Source organism: Zingiber officinale, chromosome 4B (genome assembly GCF_018446385.1).
Source record: "Zingiber officinale cultivar Zhangliang chromosome 4B, Zo_v1.1, whole genome shotgun sequence".
NCBI lineage: Eukaryota > Viridiplantae > Streptophyta > Magnoliopsida > Zingiberales > Zingiberaceae > Zingiber > Zingiber officinale.
This window is the reverse complement of record NC_055993.1, coordinates 65,753,901-65,761,275: the sequence shown is the minus strand read 5'-3', so window position 1 is coordinate 65,761,275 and position 7,375 is coordinate 65,753,901.

Genomic DNA, 7,375 nt, shown 5'->3' with positions numbered 1-7,375 from the left:
TCGGACAGAGACTCCTCCGGGGCGTGACAATTTTGATCAGTTGTTTAGTTGTAGTGTTCCTCTATTTTTGTGTTCATTGCTTGATACTGGAGGTTACTGAACCTCAGATGGAGCAATCACAGTATGATGGGGTACAAGACAATGATTAGACGACTCAACTAACCTTACAACCCCAACAATCCTCCCCCCCCCCTCAAACAAAGGACCATAGGCTTTCCACGTCCAATCCTCAACCCACCAGGTTTTCCTGCACCTCGGTCCACCCGACCTACTAGGACTTCCTGCCTGGTGTATGGTCCTCTTGATCTGAACATAGGAGCCCCCACTTTCTTTGTTTGAGGTCAATATTGCATCCACATGGCTCAATCAGACCATAGCTCTTGTGCATAGTCGGCGGTTAAACCTTCTGGCAGTCCGGGCTTTGATACCAATTGTTGGATAGAAAAGAATTTAGATATCTCCACAATTGCATGATATTATCTACTTTGGGCCTAAGCCCTCATGGTTTTACTCTTGGGCTCTCCCCAAAAGGCCTCATGCCAATGGAGATATCTTTTCTCTTATAAACCCATGATCTTTTTCATGTGTTTCCAATATGGGACTATGTTTGCAACCTTGCAACCCCAACAACTAGCCATGAGCAAATAAAAGGGATCAAGAGGAAGGAGAAGCACACAAGGGAGAGTTTTCTCCCTTGTGGTGGTCATGGAAACAAGAGAGAGAGCCCTCTTGTTGGCGGTGGGACAGAGAGGAGAGGGAGAGGAGGATTGGGTTTCCAAAAGTCAATCAACCAAATAATGAAACTTGTAACTTAATTCTCTCCCAATTACATCTATATATAATCATCTTTAATGAGTTAGATTAGAAAGCTCAAATCCAACTCATTATCCCTTAACCAAAAATTAGTTTAGTAACCCCTTGGTTTGGTTCACAATTAAACCAAGTTGGGTTATAACTAATTCATGATTAAACCAAATATGGTTCAACTCTACCATAAGAGATGTAGCTCATCCACACTTCCATTATGATAAATATTTTCATATTTATATTATGTATGATACAATCAAATATTTATCTCTTGATCTAAGAATCATATTTTTTAACTTATTTTATGTCTTTTAGAGACTTATTAGTGTGTGTGACCCAATATGTTCCTGATTTATCTTGGATGCCCATAATTAACTACTTAATTATAAAACGATCATGAGTGGCACCTAATAGTACATCATGATCCCCAATTAGCTGAAAAATTACAGTTAATCTTAGAACTAATTCTAGACCCTTCAGTAGCTACAGTGAGTCATGCCTTGTTCCTTTCACTCGTATTATACACACTTAGTTCAGGACATGGTCTATGTGTCTGCCCCCACTAGATTAACTACGTCACACCTAGCCCAAGTAATACTTCCTCTGTAACGCCCGCCCTTCTTGCTAGTAGGGTGGGGTTACTGTACGGGGAACATACATGCATATTAAAATTTCTTTTCTAAAGCAGCGGAAGTACTTATTTATATATTCTTATATACCTCTAAGTGAATGAGGTCATGAAGTCAATTTCTATCATAAACATGAACAAGTGTCAAGTAATCATGCAAAACATTAACATAAGATAGACATAGTTCATATCATGCATAAATTAATATAAGCAGGTCTTTTCCTTAGCCGAGCCACTACCACACACATCTCTTGTCTCTCCTGCTGCTCCCTTAGTTCACCCATCCTTTGCCTTTATCTGCGGTACAAGGAAAAGTAAACTATAAGCACATAGGCTTAGTAAGATTCTTTCCTACTCACAAAAATCGTATATCATAGCATAATCACATAAGCATATAGCATGCAGACATAATCATCTAAAACATCATATCATGTAAAAGAGCATCATAACATATCATAACATTCTACAAACAAAACATCATATCATATCATAAAAGAGCATCATGTCATAAAAGAGCATCATATCATATCATACAATATCATAAAAGAGCATCATGTCAATCATATCATATCATAAGAGTATCATGTCATATCATATCATGTCATAAAAGAGCATCATATCATATCATACAATATCATAAAAGAGCATCATGTCATATTATATCATATCGTAAAAGAGTATCATGTCATATCATATCATGTCATAAAAGAGCATCATATCATATCATACAATATCATAAAAGAGCATCATGTCAATCATATCATATCATAAGAGTATATGCAAGATGTCTTTCAAAAACATGCATCATGTCATATGCAATATGTCTTTAAAACAATATCATATAATACTTAAACATAATCTCAACATGAGGGGGCCCGGCTATGTACCACATATCATAAATGCGTGCAATCCCTAGGACGGGGTAGCTAGCCCCGAAGCTAATAGGGAACTAGGCCCGTTTCATAGACCATCGACCTAGGGGCGTACTAAGGAGCCCATCCCTTTTTATTAGGCCCGTTTCATAGACCATCAACCTAGGAGCGTTTAGGAACTCATCCCTGGTACAAGCCATACAAAGTAAAATAGCATATCATGGTTCATGTCATAACATAGCATATCATATCTTGTCATATCATGAAGAGTGCTCTTAGTCCCAACAAGAAGGGAAGCAACTCTTAGGCCTTTACTTGTCATATCATAAAGAGTGCTCTTAGTCCCAACTAATAGGAAAGCAACTCTTAGGCCTTTGCTTGTCATATCATAAAGCATGCATACTTGAGCATATAGCACATCATAAGAGACATTATCATGCATGGTTCATAAGCATACATAAATAAGTATATTACTTGTCATATCATAAAGCATGCATACTTGAGCATATAGCACATCATAAGAGACATTATCATGCATGGTTCATAAGAATACATAAATGAGCATATTACTTGTCATATCATGAAGCATGCATACTTGAGCATATAGCACATCATAAGAGACATTAACATGCATGGTTCATAAGCATACATAAATGAGCATATAACATATCATAGGGAAACATAATCATGCATGGAATCGTTAACTAACATCTCTTAATTCATATCATAGCATGTGAGGCACATAATGAATCATAATTGGATCTCAATCACCAGATTCCATAGGGAGGCCGAAACATGCAAGGTATTACCCTAGGGTACAAGCAACATAAAAGCATATGAATCCTAAATCAATTTCATAACATTTATCATAAAGAACATCATGAGCATATTTAGTTAGGTTCTGAGCTTCCTAGGTCTTTTAATCTAGTTATGGCCGAAACTTGTAAAGCATGAACCTAGGTTACAAGTGGCATAAAAGCATATGAACCCTAAACCAATTTCATATCATATACTATAAGGAACATCATGAGCATGTTTTGTTTAGGTTCTAAGTTCCTAGGTATTTCAATCTTTTTGTGGCCGAATATTAAGGAGCATAAAACTAAGTTCTAAACAACATACAAGCATAAGAATATCATGTTAACTTCATATCATATCATAAGGAAAGTCATGAGCATGTTAAATCAAATTTTAAGCTTTCCTAGGCCCTTAATCCCATCATGGCCGAAAGTTCAAGGAGCGTGAAACTAAGCTCTAAACAACATACAAGCATAAGAATATCATGTTAACTTCATATCTTATCTTAAGAAAGTCATGAGCATGTTAAATCAAATTTTTAGTTTTCCTAGGCCTTTAATCTCATCATGGCCGAAAGTTCAAGGAGCATGAAACTAAACTCTAAACAACATACAAGCATAAGAATATCATGTTAATTTCATATCATATCATAAGGAAAGTCATAGGCATGTTAAATCAAATTTTGAGCTTTCCTAGGCCTTTGATCCCATCATGGCCGAAAGTTCAAGGAGCATGAAATTAAGCTCTAAACAACATACAAGCATAAGAATATCATGTTAACTTCATATCATATTATAAGGAAAGTCATAAGCATGTTAAATCAAATTTTAAGCTTTCCTAGGTCTTTAATTCCTTCATGGCCAAAAGTTCAAGGAGCATGAAATTAAGCTCTAAACAACATACAAGCATAAGAATATCAGGTTAACTTCATATCTTATCCTAAGAAAGTCATGAGCATGTTAAATCAAATTTTTAGCTTTCCTAGGCCTTTAATCTCATCATGGCCGAAAGTTCAAGGAGCATGAAACTAAACTCTAAACAACATACAAGCATAAGAATTCATGTTAATTTCATATCATATCATAAGGAAAGTCATAAGCATGTTAAATCAAATTTTAAGCTTTCCTAGGTCTTTAATTCCATCATGGCCGAAAGTTCAAGGAGCATGAAATTAAGCTCTAAACAACATACAAGCATAAGAATATCATGTTAACTTCATATCATATCATAAGGAAAGTCATAAGCATGTTAAATCAAATTTTAAGCTTTCCTAGGCCTTTAATCCCATCATGGCCGAAAGTTCAAGGAGTGACCCTAGGTTTTTAAGCAATCTAACCTCATGGAAAAACACATGAACTACTTGTACCACAGGTGAGGGGATACTTACAAATTTCTTACTTAGTTTTTTCTTAAAATAAGGTACTCTTGTGAAGAGGAAGAAGAAGCTTCTCTTCCTAGTTCTCCCTTTTCTTCTCTTGCTTGTAAGGAGTAGATCTTGAGGACTCCTTCTTGTGAATTAGTTTTCTTAGCAAGAAAACCTTAGCTTGGATTTCGGAAATGAGAGAGGGAGGGGTTTAGGTCTCGGTGGAGGAGGAAGAAGGAGAAAGAAGGAGGAGGAAGGAGGAGGAGGAAGAAGTAGCCAAACTTTCTCTCCTTTCTCTTCTCATTCCTATTTATTCTCAATGAGGATAAAACATGTCCCAATTCATCCCCTTGACTCCTCTACTCTCTCACCCTCTTCATTCCCACGAAAATAGAGAGAAGAAAGAAGAAAGGCAACTTGTCTTGCTTCTTCTCTTAACCAAGAGGAAGAGGAGGAAAGCTACTTGATTTTCTCTTGTTCCCTTACTTAATCATACTCTTACTTTTAACTACAATTTCCATTCTTTTCTATTCATATATCATTCATGACTCTAGTGGTTATCATACACCAATTTAGCTTTATCTATTGTGAGAGGTTCAAGGTTCAAACCTTAACTCCTCTCTCTTTTTATTTCTTTTTTTTTTTTGGTTCTATTTCCATTTCCCTTTTATTCTAAAATAGAATACCCATATATATAGCTCAAATATTTCGTGGGTGTTACATCCTCGTTCTATGAATTCAAATTACTCGTACATGTGTCTAAGAGTCTTGCACTCTTAACATGTGATGTTTTGACCAAAGACTTTGAGTAATAATCCCAACGAGTGGCCATAAGGTATACATCTCCTTTCAAGAAGTGGTGAATCCTCTGTGGGCTATCCAAATATTTTTGGACATTTTAACTTATAACCAATCATCCCAGGTTCACACCTTAATGAGATTGACTTGTATACCTCAAGTCGAAGGAAATTTGTACTTGAGTTGTAGTATATATATATATATATATAAGAGCTCCTAAAGACAACTCCTTGAGTACTAGCCTCTCCTTCAAAAGTTACTAGCCACAAGTGAAGAAGATGGATCAAGAGCAAGAAGAAGAAAAGCACACAAGGGAGAGTTTTTCTCCCTGGTGGTCATGGAAACAAGAGGGAGAGCCCTCTTGTTGGCAGCGGGACAGAGAGGAGGATTAGGTTTTCAAAAGTCAATCAACCAAATAATAAAACTTGTAACTTAATTCTCTCCCAATTACATCTATATATAATCCTCTTTAATGAGTTGGATTAAAAGGCCCAAATCCAACCCATTATCCCTTAACTAAAAATTAACCCATTAACTCCTTAGTTTGGTTCACAATTAAACCAAATTGGTTCATGACTAATTCATGATTAAACAAATATAGTTCAACTCTACCATAAGAGATGCACCTCATCCGCACTTCCAATATGATAAATATTTCCATATTTATCTTATATATGGTTCAACTAAACATTTATCTCTTAATCTAAGAATCCTATTCTTTAACTTATTTTACATCTTTTAGAGACTCGTTAGTACGTGTGACCCAATAGGTTCCTGATTTATCTTGGTAGTCCATGATTAACTACTTAATTATAGAGTGATCATGAGTGACACCTAGTAGTATATCATGATCCTTAATTAGCCAAAAAATCATAGTTAATCTTATAACTAATTCTAAACCCTTCAACAGCTACAGTGAGTTGTGCCTTGTTTCTTTAACTCGTCTTATACCCACTTGATTCAGGACATAGTCTATGAGTCTATCCCCACTAGACTGACTACGTTACACATAACTTAAGTAATATTTTCTCGTTCTATGAATTCAAATTACTCGTATATGTATCTAAAAGTCTCACACTCTTAACATGTGATGCTTTGGCTAAAGACTTTGAGTAATAATCCTAATGAGTGGCCACAGGATATACGTCTCCTCACAAGGAGCGGTGAATCCTTTATGGGCTATCTAAATTTCTTCAGACATTTTGACTTATATCCAATCATCCTGGGTTCACACCTCAATGAGGTGCTTACTTAAGATGTCAAAGTATAAGTCTTCATGACCAAAATGACTTGTATACCTCAAGTAGAAGGAAATTTGCACTCGAGCTATAGTAAGAGCTTCACAGACATATCCATATATATAGATAATCATATGAAGTCTTACAGAGAATCACTCTAATGAACTAATTACCATAACTAGCATCCACCTTTAACTCTTGACATCCCAATGTCTCCATCCAGTGAGAAAATAGTTGTTTGGTGAATCAAATAGTAAAACTCGTGCTAGTCTTATAGAATTGATGATGTCCGAATGTATCAATTTGACGACTAGGAAAGTTCTAATATGTTCATAATTGCATATGTAGAAATAATCACTAGTTGTGATCCAATCATAATTTCTCTCATACTATGAATTGTATTATGGACATTCAGTAAATAAGTTTAAGATAATCAAACATATAATATGCACTCAAATAGTGAACGTATATTTAGTAAAAATAGTAAGGCGATTGCCTTAGAACATCTCTCAAAATCTAACACATATGTAGATTAATCTAAATCTTGAGTTATCATAGATTCCTTGTTTGTATTAACAAGTTTCTTGATTTGTTTGTTAAAACTTGTTTTAATAATAGGCATAACACTTATATTTTGGAGGCTCGGTTATACATTTAGCTGGGAATATGATTTATAGATACGAAATCTGTAACTTCCGAAAGGATGCTAAAATAGTTCTCTTGAGTGTTGGTTCTAGCACTGAATAGTTTGAGCGCTCTAATTCATAATTAGATTATGAATTAACTATTCACTAGTGAATCTATGGTACTTAAGGTTTTAGATACAAATAGAGAGGTAAAACGGTAATTTCACCCGAATCTATTTATGGTG